The 18,434-nt window shown below is 45.3% G+C and overlaps 3 non-coding genes across 3 annotated transcripts; 2 read left to right on the top strand and 1 right to left on the bottom strand.

Annotated features, from left to right (window-relative positions):
* Positions 1–6,880: 6,880 nt before the first annotated feature.
* trnas-gcu (transfer RNA serine (anticodon GCU)) lies at positions 6,881–6,962 on the bottom strand. Its single transcript has one exon. It is a non-coding gene; the product is annotated as a tRNA-Ser (tRNA).
* Positions 6,963–7,858: 896 nt separating this feature from the next.
* Positions 7,859–7,958, top strand: trnar-ucg (transfer RNA arginine (anticodon UCG)). The gene is made up of 2 exons: positions 7,859–7,895; positions 7,923–7,958. It is a non-coding gene; the product is annotated as a tRNA-Arg (tRNA).
* A 2,846-nt stretch (positions 7,959–10,804) lies between these two features.
* Positions 10,805–10,876, top strand: trnae-cuc (transfer RNA glutamic acid (anticodon CUC)). Its single transcript has one exon. It is a non-coding gene; the product is annotated as a tRNA-Glu (tRNA).
* The last annotated feature ends 7,558 nt before the right edge of the window (positions 10,877–18,434 follow it).

Below are 18,434 nucleotides of genomic sequence, written 5' to 3' on the forward strand. Positions count from 1 at the left end.
TTCATCATCGTTAAAAAAGCGGTCCTAACACACCCTTGTGGAACACGCCTAGTCACCGGTAGACAACACGAAAAACATCCTTTTGCTTTGTTCCCACGCTTTCCCTGTTGTCAGCTAGACAATGCTCTATGTATGCGACTGCCTTTCATGTAATACACTCGGCAGATTCGTGTGCGGAATCTTGTCAAAGACCTTCTGAAAATCGAAGTGCACAACATCCACCGATTCTCATTTGTCCATCCTGTTGTTATTTGCTCAAATAATTCCAACGGGTTTGCCAGGTTCCCTTGAGGAAAGCTATTTTGTCACGTAGCTTCGATTATCCCGAAACCGCTTCCTTAACAATCCACTCCAATATCTTCCCAACCACTGAGGTCTGACTATCGAGCTAACTGCCCTATAATTTCCTTTCTGAAGCTTCCCTCCCTGCCTGAAGACTGAAGAGTCATTTGGTATTCTCAGTCCTCTGCAACCATGCCAGAGTATATTAATATTTGAAAGATGATTACTAAAGCACCCACAATCCCGTCAGCCGCCACTTTTAAAACTCTGGGGTGTGTTCCCGTCATTTCAAGGTGACCGATCTACCTTCAGACTGATTAGTTTCTCAAGCAACGTTTCCTTAGTCAAAGCAAACGCACTCACTTCTGCCCCTGACACTCTCGAACTCTCAGCACACTGTCAGTGTCTTCGACAGTAAAGACTGGTGCAAGATATTTGTTCAGTTGAATCCATTCCCTTGAATCCAGTTATTATCTCTAAAGCGCTATTTCCCAGCAATGTTTACCCACCCATGTTTTTTTACTATATATGTATATATGAAACCGAAAAAACCTTTATGATTGTTGATATTATTGGCGTGATACCATTCATATTTTATCACTCCATCCTTCTCCTCTTATGACCGTCTCCAACGGAATTCCACCATGTGCATCTTCATTTCACGGCTCCCCTCCTCAGCCACTTTCTGTTCTCCGCGGGACTTCTTTGTACATTCGACCCTCCCCGTAGATCGCCCTCCCGGCGCTTATGCTTGCAAGCGGAGCAAGTGCTACACCTGCCCCTACACCTCCTCCCTCAGGGTTTTAAACAGTCCTTCCAGGTGAGGCGGGATGTACCTCACAGAAACATCGCGCATTATAACTGTTCATCCATGCTCTTGTGCTAATTATAATAATAAATTCAACCTCAGCTTTGTGCCTTACATTTTAATATCGATACTTAAAACATCGCCCATTTACCGACCGAAGAGGCTCTTCAATGATCCCTGCCCTAACTCGTGATGCTCAGCACTTTCTAAATCTTTGCCCACTCAGCCTGAACCTGCGCCACTCATTTTGGACAAACCGACGCAACATTCCAATAGCTTTCATCCCCATTCGTCTACTTTCCAAGGCACAAACACTCAGCCTGGCCAAATTCATAATTCTGACCCTCGAGACCAAGTAACATCCTCATAAAACCTTTCTAAACTACGTCCAGTTTGATCATTTTATTCCAACAACAGAGTGAGCAAAGCTCTCGTGTTCCAGGTACTGAGGAAGATTGTGAGAAAAAGAGCGGCCTGATGATGATGGGCCACTGTACAGGTGGAAATGGTCGTGGGTGAGAGCACATCACACACTGGGTTCAACATTACAGTATGGGGTTTGATCCTGCGTAAGTATGCCCGCGCTCCCGCAATATCTATTATATTCCTGTATGCACATCCCAGAGTCCAACATGGACACTCTGCTGATGTGGGGGATTTTTTCCTGTGCACGGTCATTTTCCACAGGGGATGTTGCATGATATTCCTAGGAACACAGCTGGTATCTGCAACTGCCGTGGGCCTTCTTTACACGTGGAGATAGTTCCTCAAAAGGTAGCTCAATTCTTATTCAAAGGGTGGCTGCGTAATTCCATAAGGAGAGATGGGAATAGATAATATGACGGCCACTTGAAAGGGGCGTGGTTAAAGGAGCTGGGTCAGATCACAAACACAGGCTTGTTCTGTTTTGTTTGAATGGGCTGTACTTGCGTGATTACATTAATTCAAATTGATGATAAATTCCTTCCCCAACACGCAGCCCATTGCTACAGTTGATCCACTTAAGATCCTTCTTCGAGCATTTCGAATTTCTTGCTGCCTATTGTACATTGTAGTTTTCACAGGTCAGTTCCCAATCAGAATCAGATATATTGTCACTGACCTGACTGTCGTGAAAGTATTTGTTTTGCGGCAGCAGTACTTACCGATGTGGTGATTGTTACAGGAAGTTGACAGACTGAAAAAGATGGCGTCAGCATGGGAAAGACAGAGACAACATCTTTTGGAAAGTCACAAGAACACTGGAGACTCGAGAGACTCCAGATACGGAAACCTCGATCAGAAATAACCTATTGATGCAAGACGTCAGCGTGTCAGGCAACTACTGTGTGCGGGATTAATGGACGGTGAATATTTCGTGTTCAGCCTCTTCCCCAAGCCTTTGAACAACCAATATAAACGAGACTGAGGTGAAAGAGGGACGATGGGCTGGGGAAGGCGTGAATTCCCTCGGGATATCACTCCTGCTCAACCCCGTTCACTTTATCATCCTGGAGGTAAATCCCCCAACCCTTCCCTCCAAGTCCCTGTGTTCCGAGTTTATCACCCGGGATCCCTCTTCCACTTTAGACAGGAACATAATAAAAGAGGTGCAGCTGTCGGCGATTCACCCCTCAAGCCAGTCCTAACAGTGGATACTATCTATGGATCTTTACCATCTCTCAACTTCTCTCCGGTTCCAGGCCCCCATTGTTCTAAAGTTCCCTTCCTTATTATGTACAGCCATTGATATAATCTCAGCAAACCTCTAAGGTGGAGAATTCCAGATATTCACACTTTTCCACGAGAGGAAATTGCGATATACCTCAGTTGTCAATCGGCCCCATTATGTACGCTTGTTGAAAGCTCTATTGCAAGTGGATAGATACATATCCCTTGGGTGGGTTAAGTGGAGATTACACGGAATCTTCCTGTTCACAGATATTTAACCCGGTTGTTCCAGTTTCCTCCAACATCCCAAATATGTGTGTGATTTTGGTTTGTTTATGTGTCTCTTTAAATGCAGGTGAGCGGCAGACTGTGCATGAGAACAAATGGGATTGTAAGGGGAATATGAAGGGCTGGGGCATATTTAGTTTTAAAATCGACCTTGATGGCTGGCGAGGAGTTAATAGGTTGAAGTGCCCATTTTGTTACTGTGTGTTTCTCTGCCTCCCTCTCAACATCTACCCTGATGTGTCCTCTCAGGTTCTGTCTGGTTCAAATAGGTCACCCTTCACTCTATAATCTTTAGCCTTTCCTGATAAGAGCACACCTTTGATCCAGGAATTCGCTGAGGTGATAGGTCTGGACAGTCAACGTGAACGTATTCTCTCTTAAATAGGGAATTCTGAGCCGTACATAGTAGTCGAGGTGTGGCTGTGCTAAGACTCTGCACAGTTGTATTTCTAAACTCCAGCCCTTTTGTAATAAATACCACAGTGTTATTTGCTGCGTTAACAGTTTGATGCACCATCATGCTAACTTTTCTATATCTCACACGCAAGGATATCTCAATCCCTTTGAATTTCACTTATGTGTAATATTCTCCACTTGATGTTTCGTCCCTCACGTTTTCAATCATTAACCTGCATGTGCAGACTTTTCATTTGCTCTTTCTATCTATCAGTCCGCAAGTCCAAATTTGCGCATTGCAACCGGCCCTCTCAGGTATTTTCGGCTTATCATCAAACTTGCAAACCCCCTCTAAGTCATGCTTTCAAGTGGATATACAGACAATGTCCGTGTCGGGTACTGACGAATCGAAGTGACGAAACCGGAGCGCGAGGCCGTGTCGAAGTAACACAGAACGAGGAATGACCCAATGTTTTATCGATTTAAGAAACTGGACAGATCGATATGGCCCGTTGTCCGAGTCGCAGGCGAGGGACTGTTCGACTCTGCTCGCTTCTCCGCGGGGTTTGCTCGTCTCCGTGCTGGCCTGAGGCTGTGACCTGCAACTGCTGGATTCTTGCCCGGCAGCAGTGATGCCTGACTTTGTGACCTTGAGTTGTGAATACTGTTTTCGTCCTTTTATTTTTGAACGATCGATCTCTCTCTCTCTCTCTCTCTCTCTCTCTCTCTCTCTCTCTCTCTCTCTCTCTCTCTCTCTCTCTCTCTCACTCTCTCTCTCCTCTCCTCTCTCTCTCTCTCTCTCTCTCTCTCTCTCTCTCTCCTCTCTCTCTCTCTCTCTCTCTCTCTCTCCCCCCACACTGGGTGTTTGACTGTCCTCTTTTGTTTTAATGAGTTTCATTAGGTTTCTTTTCCGCCTGTACGGAGACGAATCTGAAGGCTGTATAAAGTCTGCACACTCTGATAATAAATTGAAGGGCAGACACAGAGAGAGCGAAAAGCGAAACTATTCGCCCATCGCATGTTTTGTCGACATTGACGCCAACCCTCTTGCCCGAAGATACCGTGGAGGCACTTGTAGCGATCCTTCGGGAAGCACAATATTTTCGAATAGTATCGGAAGCGTATTTCACTCTTTACGAAGGGACGGAAGCAAAAGTGAGAACATCAGCCTGACCTCAGTGTTTGGGACGATGTTGCAGTCCTTTATTAACGATAACGTTTCGCGGCACTTCGACGCGCACAATAAAACAGGCCAAACTCAGCACGATTTCCTCAAGGAGCAATCCAGCCTGACAAATTGTTTGGAATTCATTGAGGAAATAACAGGCAGAATAAACAAAGGAAAGACCGTGGCGACCCATTTCCTGGCACATCCGAACCGGCTCACAGTTAGCCAGCGTTCCTGCTGAGGGAGATAGCCTGCAGGGGTTTGTGAGTACGTGACTTTTGGAGCATCTGGACCCACGGGGGTGCAGGTTGAGGGAGGCTTAAAAGCAAGGGTGTGTATTTCGAATAAAGTTATTCTGCAGTTTATTCTGCAGACTGCAGTTTACCGACTCCGTGTCGTTATTTTAGCGCTGCGTGTAGCACACCGCTACAAGACACAACATTTTGCTTACTGGACTTTCAGTACTCGTTGACAAAGCGCAGCGCATACGTCTGATAAACTGAACATAAACGCCCCTCATAATACAGCAGAGATACCGCCATAGATAGACGAATGGCTGACTGGGTGGAGGCAAACAGTGAGTTAAAGAGGACTTGGCTACCGGTTACTAGTCGGTATTGGGGCTGCACCTTTACACAGTATATGTCAGTAATCGGGATGATGAAATTGGTGGCTTTGCGGCAATATCTGAGGAAAACCCAAATATCGGTTGAATGGTAGGTGGTCTTGGGAAGGCAGAAAGTGTGCGGAAGACCTTGGGCAGATGACGAGACGGGCAATGAAGTGGGAGATGGACTATGCTGCAGGGAATTGTATGGAAATGCATTGAGCTCGAAGTAATCAAGGCGAAGACTATTCTCTGATCGGGACAAATCAGCAAAGAAGAGATGTGACATGAGTTCGGAGACCCAGTGCGGATTCTCTAAAGTTTCATTGCCAGTTTGACGCGGTAGTGAGGAAGGTAAATGCAATGTCAGCGTTTATTTCGAGAGAAATAGAAAATAAAAAGAAATATGTAATGCTGAGCCTTTGTTAGGTTTCGCTGAGACCGCACTTGGAATCTAGTGAACGGTTTGCGTCCCTTATCTACAATGGATGTGCCGCAAAGGTCAGAGTGCAGAGGTCGGTCAGGAGAGTGATGCCAGGAAGAGGAAGAGTTATATATGAGGAATATTTTAGCACCCTGGCCTTGTCGCTGGAATGTGGAAGAATGAGAACGGAGATCTCATTGAAATCTACGACTATTGTCAGGCTGAGTTGGAATGGACATGGAGAGGATTGTAATGTAGTGCGAGTGTTCGATGGCCAGCGGGCACAACATCCAATAAGGACATCACTTTAGAAAAGGGACTAGAAGCAATTTCTGTATCCAGACGGTTATGGATTGTGGAATTTATTGCCACGGAAAGCCGTGAAGGGCAGGTAATTGGGTACATTTAAAGCGGCGGTTGAAGAGGTGGACAGGTAGTAAGGGAGTCAACTGTGTCGATGAGAAGACACGGGAATGTAGATTAGAGGAATGATATGTATGACCATAAAACCATAATACAGAAGAGCAGAATTTGGCCATCTGGCTCATCAAGTCTGCTCCGCCTTTCAATCATGGCTGATCTTTTTATTTCTCTCCTCAAGAACTCCAGTTCCCAGCCCTCTCCCGTAACCTTTGGTGTCATGTCCAATTAAAAACTATCAATCCCTGCCTTAAGTAAACCCAACGACCTGGCCTGCACACCTGGATGTGGCAATAAATTCCACAAATTCACTAGTCTTTGGCTAAAATATTTCTCCCATCTCGGTTTTGAAAGGGCGCTCCTCTATCCTGACGCTGTGCCATCTTGTCCTAGACTCTCCCACCATGGGAATCGCCCTGTCCGACATCTATTCTGTGTAGTCCTTTCAACATTGGAATAGTTTCAATGAGATCCCCCTCTCATCCATCTGAATTCCAGCGAGTACAGTCCAGAGACATCAATCATCCGTGGTGAACGTCCTCTGGACTCTTTCCAATGCTAGTGCATATTTTATTAGATGAGGGACCCAAAACTGTTCAGAATACTCAAGGTGACGGCCTCAGCCGTGATGGAATGGCGGAGAGATCGTTTGAGCAGGATAGCCTAACCTTTTCCTGTACCTTGTGGTATTGCTGCTAAATTTGTTGAGAAAATAATGATGAACATTGCTTTTCATGATTCGCATAACAAACCGTCCGGCGTCCCTGTGACTAAATTTGGAGGCTAGGATGTTTTAAAGTGGCAGTTTCAGAGGTGGTCCCCCCGATAAACATGTCGCGACGAGGGTGGGATTCGAACCCACGCGTGCAGAGCACAATGGATTAGCAGTCCATCGCCTTAACCTCTCGGCCACCTCGTCTGCTCTTCTCGCACTTGTGTTCCGAACTTCTGAATTTATTCACAGCATTTAAAACTTCTGCTCAAGGTCTACACATTTCTATTCAGATTCTCTGCCGATTTGCTTTGCTCGCCGTGCTTATCAGAAATTCATGTACGTGGATAAGGGCAGTTTCGAGAGATATGTGTCAACCACAGGAAACATGTAAATAGGTATCTTATGGACTTTAGACGCTATGGAGCTGCTGTGGCATAAGTATCGATTCCGTGCTCTGTAACTCGGAGAACTGTGAATGTTTAGAGTTGTAAAATGAGATAAATTTATGTTAGATTGAACAAAATTTCAATAGCTTCTGCTATCACATTGCTCGAATTCAAGTAAACAGATGTTATAGGAATTTGCCATCTGGTTGGAGAATGAAGATTTTCCGTGTACTGGGCAAATGCAATAACCCGATGATTACCACATTAAGACGCGCTGAATGTCCCGTCCGGCCGTGCGCAGCCGCAGATCCGAACACCCTAACGCTGAACCGACACAAACACATGGCCGTCCTGTTCTGCAATAGCAAACCAACGGCTGAAGTAGCTAATAAGAAGTCGAGTTTACTCTGTCAATAATGCATTGAATGTGGTGGACCTTTGTCACTGATTCCAATCCCAGAATATAACTGCTGCAAAAGACAGTGACGTGTGCCTGTGACAATTCCTTTCTGTGTGACTGAAATGAAATATTGAACAGCCCAAAGCAGGAGTGCTTGGAGAGATATTGACACAACAATGGTCGAATGCTCACCTGGGAAGAAATCACTGCAGGCGAGTACTTATAGCTCGGTCAGGAAATCATTTTACAGGTGGAAACTCCTTGCAGCATTCAGCATTTCCCCATTTTCCCTCTTGGCCTTTCTCGCAGAATACGGCCGTGTGGCCTAATGGATAAGGCGTCTGACTTCGGTGCTTGACTGGTGGAATGGTGGAAGTCATCAGAAGATTGCAGGTTCGAGTCCTGCCACGGTCTTTTTGACAAACTGACGGATTCGGTTCCATTCTGTCTCTCACTACCTGCAACATGGTTGTCTCAATTCCGCCTGGGGATTAATCGGAGTTCTCCACCCTCGGGGATAAGTAATGCCTCGTCTTCGTTATACACAACATATAGTATTATGTGTCTACTCTGTGCACTATTTCTGCAGACACTTTCATAAACAATTGGCTGGAGCTCCTCAGACGTTCAGGAGGAGCTGCTGCTGGGAAGGTGAAGTTTATTTCACATTCAGCTCCGTCTCCGAGCACACCTCATCGGCAAGAATTCACCACCCAGCACTGACGGTACATTCTCCTGTTTTCAACCCTGCTCCTCTTCTTGGACACAACGCGCTGGTTCTCTGCCTGTTCTGGATCTTTTCATCACTAATTGCTGACTGGACATCAACCGCCTCAACATCAGGAATCCTCACTTCTCCTCGAACCTTACCCCCTGTGAATGCACTGCCCCCCAATCTCTCACACTTCAATCCCGCAGACAAAGTGCTGTTGTTGTAGAGTGGCGGACTGACCTCTACCTTGCTGAAACCAGTCGGTATCTCTGGGACACATCCTCACGCCTACACCTTGAAAAAGCCCGACTCCGGACGATCAGAGAACTGTATCCGGCATTACCACTGACATCATCAACTCTGGAGAACCTCCATTCACTGTGGAGAACTCATGGTTTCGTTGTCCTGAACTGCTCGCTCCTACCTCCTACTCTATTCACAAACCTGATTGTCCGGTAAGCCCACTGTCTCTGCCTGTTCCTACCTCGCTGATCCTGTGTTCTCGTAGCTCCAGTCCATCTTATGCCCCGTAATTCAGTCTCTTCCCACCCGCATTCGCCACCCTTCCCGTGCGCTCGGTCAACTCGCTGATTTTCAATTCCCTGGCCCTGACCGTCTCATTTTCTCCATGGAAATCCAGTCCTCACCGAAAAAGTTCCTCCTCCGCCTTCTTCCACTTACTCCAAATTCAATGGGTCGCCATGGACACCAGCATGCGTCCCGGATATGTCTCCCTTTACGTTGCCTAAGTAAATCAATCTACCAAACCAATGTACCAGACCCTCCCCAGTAACGCACCCCAGCGCTCCCAGCGCTTCGTCGACCAATGTATTGTTGCCGCTTCCTGCATTCACACTGAGCTCGACAATGACAACCACTTCGCCTCCAGCTTCCACCCCGCCCTTGAACGTCCCATTCAATGCAAGCAAAACAAAGGGAGAAGAAACCAGAGGTCCACGAGCCAGTCCTCATCGGAGGATCAGTGAGGGTGAGCAACTTTAAATCCCCGGGTGTTCCTATTTCAATCTTTCTTCTAAAGGAGCGCCCTTGTATTCTGAGGCAGTGGCGTCTGGTCCTAGACTCCCTTCACTTGGTGAATTATTCCCATCAGACAGCTCGCAAAAAGTCAAGACGTATTTCTTCTGAACCACTGCCGCTTCAATCGGAAGCCCCTAATTTCCCTTTAAGAAACGTACTTCTGAGCGGACTTTGAGATTTGTTTATAAATCCAAATATCCACGATGGCACTGGCGATACATGCGACGTATTGCCGACAGCTCGCAAAATGTCTGGATGTATTTCTTCTGAACCACTGTCCCTGCAATCTGAAACCTCCAATTTCCCTTTAAGAAACGTACTGTTGATCTGTCTAAATTACTCAGCAGTTTAACGAGCTGCTGAAGGACCAGATGGACTTGACTCTCGGGAATGCAGGTGCTGCACCTTTCAGCGATCAGCGAAGGTCAGCCATTACCATTGCCAGGAAAGATGTCGGTTCAGAAGACTTCAAGCCAGACTAAATCGACGGGCTATGAAGCATCGTTTACCCTGCATCTTCTTAGCCAAAGGCCAATGACTTGAAAACAAGATACATTACATAAGCACAGCATTGCAGTTTCGGAGGGAGATGAGGGGCTGCTGTCTTCTCTGTTTCATGGAGACATGGATCAGTTCGGTGGAACAGCCGGAAGGATTCTCAATCCACTGTTCGGATAAGATAAGAAGGTATTGTGGTGCTGGGGGTGGGGGGGGTGTGAAGGGGTGTGGGGTGGAACGGGGGTGTTGTTTCATGATAAATTCTTCATGCTCTCCGTATATAGGGGTCTTACCGCACCCTTGTTCGCCCAATCACAATACCCAATGATTGAGTTCTGTCGGTGCTGCTCACCGAGAGGTTCTCTTCATTGATCCGGACGGCACTTCACATACCGCCAGAGCAGATGTTAAGCAAGCAAACCATGTACTGAGTGCCGCAATCGGCAAACAAGGAACGGCCTACCCTGAGGACTTTCAAATCATTGCGGGGATTTCCATCAGGCTTATTTAAATAAATCTAGGCTTATTTGTCAACAGCACGTCATCCTTAGTACCAGGGGCTCCGGCACAGTCGAGCACTGTTAGGGCACGATCGGGAAAGCCTACCATTCCACCCCCAGACCATATTTCGGGAATTCTGAATGTCTGTTTTTCTTTCTCCTCCCTCCATCCAGGCGGAGGGTGAGGAACCAGACACCAGATGTATCGGGAACAACGTCACCGGAATCTGCGAGAGACAGGAATAAAAATGCCCCAGAGCTCCTAAGAGAATCTGAATGTCACAATCTTTATAAAGACACTGGAGAACGAGTGTTTCCCACCGATTCATTCAGAGTCCAGCGTGTTCTTTAATCAGAAGCAGTGGATGAACAAGCGATCTGCAAAGTGCTGAGCAGTAGATTCACGTCAATATTTATCACATTTATTCATTATTATTATTTACCAATAAGTTTCGTTTTCGATTTTGCTGATTTGGTATTTCTTTATTGCTGTAGGCAGAGCACCATCAGCTTCCCTGGTGGTCTAGTGGTTAGGATTCGGCGCTCTCACCGTCGCGGCCCGGGTTCGATTCCCGGTCAGGGAATTAGGATATTGCCGAATGAAATGTGCTTATTTTAAAACATCGTGTGTATTAACTTACTGCCCATTCCTGTCTATGCTTAACCTGATTCAGCAGCATAAGACCACAAAATATAGGAGCAGAATTAGGCCGTTTGGCCCATCGGGTTTGCATCGACAATTCCTCTCAGCCCCATTCTCCTGCTTTCTACTGGTATAATTTAATGCCCTGATTAATCAGGAGTCTATCGATCTCTGACAAATATGCAAAGAGACTTGGACTCCACAGGGGCCTGTGGCAACGAATCCGACAGGTTCGCCACTCGCTGGCTGAACAACTCACTCCTCATCTCTGTTCTAAAAGGATGCTCGTCTATCTCGAGGCTGCGTCCTTTGGTCCTAGATTCTCCCACCATAGGAAACATCCTCTCAACATCCTCCCTGTCAAGGCCTTTCACCATTCCACAGCTTCCAATGAGGTCCCGCGCAATCTACTGAATTCCAGTGAATGTGGGCCCGGCGCCATCAAACGCTCTTCATATCACCAGCCATTCAATCCCAGCATCATTCCTCTGAATCTCCTTTCAACCCTCTCCAGCTTCAGCCATACTTTCTCAGGTAAGGGAACTAAAACTGCTGACAATACTCCAAGCGAGGCCTCGCCAGTTCTATATAAAGTCTCTGAATCGCATCCTTGCTTTATATTCTAGTCCTCTTGAAATGAATGCGAGCATCGCACTTTCCTTCCTCACCACAGACTCAACCTGGAAATTATCATTTGGAACATTATGGTGCAGGTGAGTACGTCACAATGGGAGGGCTGTGCACGGGACTCCCGAGGTTTTTAGCTCCTCAGTCTTCTTGTGCGCATGTTCTCTCCTTTTAGAAAGTCTCCTTCTTCATTTCTTATATCAAAGTGTCTGACCATATATCTTCCTGCACTGCATCTCATTTACCACTTCCTTCTCCATTTTCCAACCTTCTGTTGCCTCTTAATCTCCGAGAAGGACTTACTGCTCTTTTCGCTCTGAAAAATCTGCATATGGTGTGTGGTGTCATACCAAAGTCTCCCATATCGAGCTGACTACCACACATCCTCACTTGGACCCGCTCGACCCTTGCCCCTTTCTTAATTCCCCATACTGGTCATCTGCTCTCCACGTTCAGTTCAGCGTCAGTGTGTGGATATGAAATGTATACTATCTCTTCAACAAGTGCAAACAAGCTCGATGAACTCAACATGTCTGGTAGCATCCGTTGAAAAGCGACAACTGTCGTCGAGACATCAACCGTCTCAACTTCATCACTCCTCTCTCCTGTTCCTACTTCACTCCCTCTGAACGCACTGCCCTCCACTCTCTGCGCACTAATCCTAACCTCACCATCAAATCTGCAGACAAATGTGGTGACGTAGTAGTCTGGCGGACGGACTTCTACCTCACTGAGGCCAAACGGCAGCTCTCTGACACCTCCTCGAACTTACGCCAGGAACATGAACTCACCAAAGAACATCAAAACCATTGTCTACTCATTTCAACGGATGCTGCCCGACCTGCTGAGTTTATCCAGCTTGTTTGTACGTGTTGATTTGACAACAACATCTGCAGTGTACTTTGTTTGAACTATCACTTTCCGTCCACAAATGCCTGACCTGCTGTCCACTGTTACAGTGAGGGACAGGTGCAATTAAACACTTGCAGCATCTTTGCAGGCTCGAAAAGACAGACTGTACGCAAAGCATAAATTGTACAATTCTGCATCATTAACAAAAGATGGATATCAATCTTGTGCCAGTTTCAGATTTGGAAATAATTCCTCAGGCGAACTGATGACATAGAGTGCGAACTATTATCTCCCCGGGGGAGCATGCAGGCCCAAGAAAAGCCTGCTTATTCCTTTTCTTTAAACAGACAGACAACAGAAAGAAGGGCGAGTCTCTAGACCTCTTCAGCCAGACCCGGCATTCAATAAGATCAGGCTGGCCCAGACTTTTTCTCAATCCTCCCCCCACCCCCATACCGCAGTTGCCGGTCGATGTCCGCCACCAAATTCTCTACCGTCTCCCCAGGTGAGAGGAGATAAACTTCTGTCGCCCGCCTCTGTTTCGACGCCATGACAGCGCCCCCAGCATATGAATATCAGAAGCATATGGATATGAATGTTATAAAATGGGACATTGTTCTGAGTTTTGATCAGTTGGGGAGGCAGAAACAGTCAGAGTCTGTGGGAGGGAACAATTCTTGGGTGAAACCCTTTTCGCAATTGTATAACACATTTGATTGACATGTGCATACACGAATGGGAGCTAGGTAGGTTGCACGCCATTTGACGAGATTGGTTGATGTCGGGCAATTACACCGGCTCAGTGACAATTGGCGAGCGTGATTTTGCCGGAAGGTCAGCGAACCGATTTGTCTATGGCAATAGGCGGGGTCGCTCGGTAGACAAGAGAGCAATGGGGAGTCTGTACAGTGAGTGATATGAAACGGCGAAAGCTTTTCGCGTTCAGAGACCGTGCTGACCACTTCAGCGAATCAGTAATAATCACAATCTCCCCTCTTCCAGCCGCAGCTGAACAACATTTCTTATCGAATATGTAAATGTTTTTATAAGTTGAAAATTCAAGTGTTTTCAGCTAACCGAAATTTCGCATGATGGTCGTGTCTTAACGGAGCACTGAACGAAAGTCCAGGACAGATATGTTTAAAAAATCGCTACTCCTTCATTTCATATTACCTGTTAGCCCCGACATTTCAGCACCAGTTCACACACATTCCCACACGCTCCACCCTAACTGTCTTATAAAAGAAAATCTATTAACGACCCACTAAAATCACGCGGTCCTTTCACTGAACACGAATATTGATAGCTAACCGTTCGCTTCAGGCTGTGAGGAAAGTGTGGGAGTGAGGAGCAAATGAAGATGTGGACACAGAGAGAGAGAGAGAGAGAGAGAGAGAGAGAGAGAGAGAGAGAGAGAGAGAGAGAGAGAGAGAGAGAGAGAGAGAGAGAGAGAGACAGAGAGAGAGACAGAGAGAGACAGAGAGACAGAGAGAGAGAGAGAGAGAGAGAGAGAGAGAGAGAGAGAGAGAGAGAGAGAGAGAGAGAGGGAGAGAGGGAGGGAGGGAGAGAAAGAATATCGTGCGTGTAAGTGTGTATTAGAGAGAGATAGAGAAAGCGAGACATGGAAGTGAGGCAGGGGAGAGAGTCACATCGTAGACAGAACAAGAGAGGCAAACGGGGTAGTTTGAAAGGCAGTTAGAGAGAGAGAGAGTTATGCGGCAGCTTACCAATTTCATGTTGTCTTTCGCCCACTGTTTTCCTCACAGTGTTTTTTGACCACCAGAGTAACTCACCTCACCGACAAAACCAAGTGGATCTTTCCGTCCCTTCATTTAAACACGAACGCTGCCGGGCTCGTAAGTATTATCACCGTTTGTACTGAGGAGGAGAAATGGTTCATGCGTTTACACATTGCCCTTCAACCGATATACGTATTGATGCCATTCTCCCAGTTTCTTCAATTATAAAGACAAATGACATTAAATCAGAGCCATTATTTCTTAAAATTCAAAAGTTAGTTCTGATTTGGTTGAAGAGTTCTGCTCAGAGTGATAAATCGCCCGCTGTCGAACATAAGGAAGTACGTCGGTGAAAGACGCGAGGAGCTCAGCATCCATGCGGTTGTAGAACAGACCGGCATCAATCGTCCTGTTCCTACTGAAAATTTACTGTTAGGCAAAGTAAGAATATCGTAGCTAAATAAACTGTATTGGCATGTCGATTTGTCGGGTTGCCACCTGTTCCCGCCCATCAGCAAGTACATTTTACATTGCGCTTGTGTGTACAGATAGATGTGCGCATAAATATAAATTTGAGCTCACTTTGAGGTCATCACCACTTACGTATAATGCATGATCCCCCGGTTAGATCCGTCACCAGATGCAGATGAATTGAGTCACTGTCAGTTATTTTCGTGCAGTAGAAACTCAAGACCTCGACCAGCATATGTGGGTGTGGGGACGATGGTGGTGGAAGAAATTTTCAATGTTTTCCGTTGTAATACTGAATCAGGACCTCCTAATCTGCTATATATTCTCAGCTAAAAATGCTGCGAGCATTGAACTGACGGAAATATGGGATGTCAATTCCACAAATTCTCGAATCTCCCCTGTCGATCTATTGAAGAAAGTGTTACCGGCTCCGGATTTGTGTTGGATACGGTACCAGAACTCAATACATCGAAATCCATGTCGTTAATGAAAATCGAATCGGGAAAGTACCGCGTTGAACAGAGAATCAGAATTAGGTTTATTATCTCCGGCATGTGACGGGAAATTTGTTAACTTAGTAGCAGCAGTTCAATGCAATACATAATCTAGCAGAGAGAGAAAATAATAATAATAATAATAATAATAATAATAATAATAATAATAATAATAATAATAATAAATGAAATAAAACATTTATTAAAAAATGAGATAGTGTTCTAAGCTTCAAAGTCCATTCGTGATTCTAATTGCAGAGGGGAAGAAGCTGTTCCTGAACCGCTGAGAGTGCGTTTCTGTCTCATAACCTTAGACACCCAAGGTCAACACTAATATCCGGTGCCATCTGTGTCGACGTTGCTCCTTTGCAGATTGGAAGAATTTTTATCGGTAGTGTCATGACGGTCGATTAACGTCCTTCATTTATGAGCTGTCCTGACTGTGTGAGGCTGATGACGTGACGTAGCGGGGTAGCGGGCTGCAGTGAGAATACTTAGGCTGCAATTGGTTCGTTCAGTGAGGGCACACACTGGACAAAAGTGATTATTTTGAATAAAGAGGAATGCAGGAATGTGTGAGGTCATGTACTTCGTTGGGATTAAGTTAAATTAAAGTTGCGGTGAGACTGTCAAAGGAAACTGTTCACGAAACAGAGATGGCGAGCCGATGGGTGGATCAGGTATTTTGGAAGGCAACTGCAGATTGTCAACTGAACAAAGTTTAGGGCCAGCGCTCAGTCAGCGTCCAGGGTGTTAAATTTTATTGGCAGTGGGATTGTTGGTGTGAGCGCTGCGAGCAGGGTTCGAACCTGCGCGGGGAATCCCCATTGGATTTCAAGTCTTAACCACTCGGCCATCGCAGCTCCATTAATGTTCAGCACCAGTCGTAGCACTGCATCTGAAATGAGGGGTGTACTTGATTTATTTTCGGTAACGGAAATTGTGAATCATCATTGCAATACAAATAGTATAATTGGAGAGCTGTGGAATTTGTTTCAACCCCGTTAGATTAGAATGTGAATGTGGAGCGATAACACAGGCGTCAATATCGTAAATGAAGGAGATTTCCACTGTTGGGAATAAAGGTCAAAATCAGAATCAGGTTTATAACGATGGACATTATGGTGTTGCTTTTATATTCTACTCCTCCTGAACTGAATGTGAAAATTGCATTTGCTTTCCTTTACCACTGACTAGGCCTAGAAGTAAACATTTAGTAAACATTGCACAAGGTCTCTTTGTATCTCTGATTTCTGAAAACTATCCTGATTTGGAGACTTCTTTTACAGTGGCATGCCAAAGTGTGTCCACCTCTGGTCAACATTTCTATTACTGTGAATATTAAGGAAGTAGACGATGAAGTGATCTCCAAAAGTCATAAAGTGAAAAATGAAACATTCTTTTCAAAGGTTTAAGCAAGATTGTGCATCACTTTTGTTTTTGTATATTTTTAGAGTGGAATACATGAAAGGAGCACCGTACAAAGTTTGGGCACCCCAAGAGATTTGAGCTCTCAGATAACTTTTACCATGGTCTCAGATCTTAATTAGCTTGTTAGGGCTATGGCTTGTCCACGGTCATCGTTAGAAAAGGCCAAGTGATGCAGATTTCAAAGCTTTATAAATACCCTGACTCCCCAAACCTTGTCCCAACAATCAGCAGCCATTTGCAGCACTAAGCAGCTGCCTAGCACTCTGAAAATTAAATACATGATGCCCACAAAGCAGGAGAAGGCTATAAGAAGATAGTAAAGCGTTTTCAGTTAGACGTTTCCTCAGTTCGCAATGTAATTAAGAAATAGTTGTTAACAGTAACGGTGGTGGTAAAGTTGACGTCTGGAAGACCAAGAAAACTTTCCGAGAGAACTGCTCTTAGGATTGCTAGAAAGGCAAATCGAAGCCCCCGTTTGACTGCAAAAGACCTTCAGGAAGATTCAGTAGACTGGAGTGGTCGTGAGCTGTTCTACTGTTCAGCGACAGCTCCTCAAATATGAGTTAACAGAAGAAAACCTATCCTGCGTCCTTACCACAAAATACAGTGTCAGAAGTTTGTAAAGGAACATTTATAACAAAATCTGCATCTGCAGTATACTTCGTGTTAACATTTATAACAAGCCTGATGCGTTTTGGAAACAAGTCCTGTGGAGTGTTAAAGTTAAAATAGAACTTTTTGACCGCAAAGAACAATGGTATGTTTGGAGAAAAAAGGGTGCAGAATTTCATGAAAAGAACACCTCTCCAACTGTTAAGCACGGGGGTGGATCGATCATACTTTGGGCTTGTCCTGCAGCCAGTGGTACAGGGAACAACTCGCTGGTAGAGGAAGAATAAATTCAATTAAATACCAACAAATTCTGGAAGCAAACATCACACCATCTGTAAGAAAGCTGGAGATGAAAAGTGGATGGCTTCGACAACAGGATAATGATCCTAAACACACTTCAAAATCTACAAAGGACTACCTCAAGAGGTACAAGCTGAAGATTTTGCAATGGCCCTCACAATCCCCCGACTTAAACATCATCAACAATCTGTGGACAGACCTCAAAAGAGCAGTGCATGCAAGATGGCCCAAGAATCTCACAGAACGAGAAGACTTTTGCAAGGAAGAATGGACGCATATCCTCCGAACAAAAATTGAAAGACTCTTAGCTGGCTACAGAAAGCCTTTACAAGCTGTGATACTTGCCAAAGGGGTGTTACTAAGTACTGACCGTGCAGGTGGCACAAACTTTTGCTTCGGCCCCTTTTCCTTTGTTTCTTATTTTGAAACTGTAAAAGATGGAAATAAAAAAAAGTAATCTTGCTTAAAATATTAAAGAAATGTGTCATCTTTAACTTTATGCCTTTTGGAAATCAGGTCATCTTTTACTCGCTTAGCTGTTGACAGTAACAGAAATTTTGAGCATCGGTGCCCAAATCTTTGTATCCCACCGTTTCCTTCCTTCCAATGTGCATCACCGTACCACACGATGATCTATTTGACAAATCTTCTCCTATTCTCCTCAACTGTCTTTGATCTTAAATGTGTTTTAATCTTTTGAGTTTTTGAACACGTTGAAGTCAGGCTACCTTTCTTATATTTTCTTTTCTTTAGCCTCCCTTCCTTCTTTCAGAGTGGAGTGGCAATCCCAATTTTCCAACCATCAGCATCCATTCTGGAATGTAATGATGCGTGAAGGAGTACTATTACTGCCTCGAGAATCTTCAGTTCCCACTTCTAGAACCCTGGGGTGTAGTCCAACTGGTCCCGTTGACATATAGCTTCAGGGCTTTCAGCTACACGGGCACCTTCTCCAGAGCCATAATATCCACTC

The sequence above is a fragment of the Hypanus sabinus genome, unplaced genomic scaffold (assembly GCF_030144855.1).
Source record: "Hypanus sabinus isolate sHypSab1 unplaced genomic scaffold, sHypSab1.hap1 scaffold_495, whole genome shotgun sequence".
Lineage (NCBI taxonomy): Eukaryota > Metazoa > Chordata > Chondrichthyes > Myliobatiformes > Dasyatidae > Hypanus > Hypanus sabinus.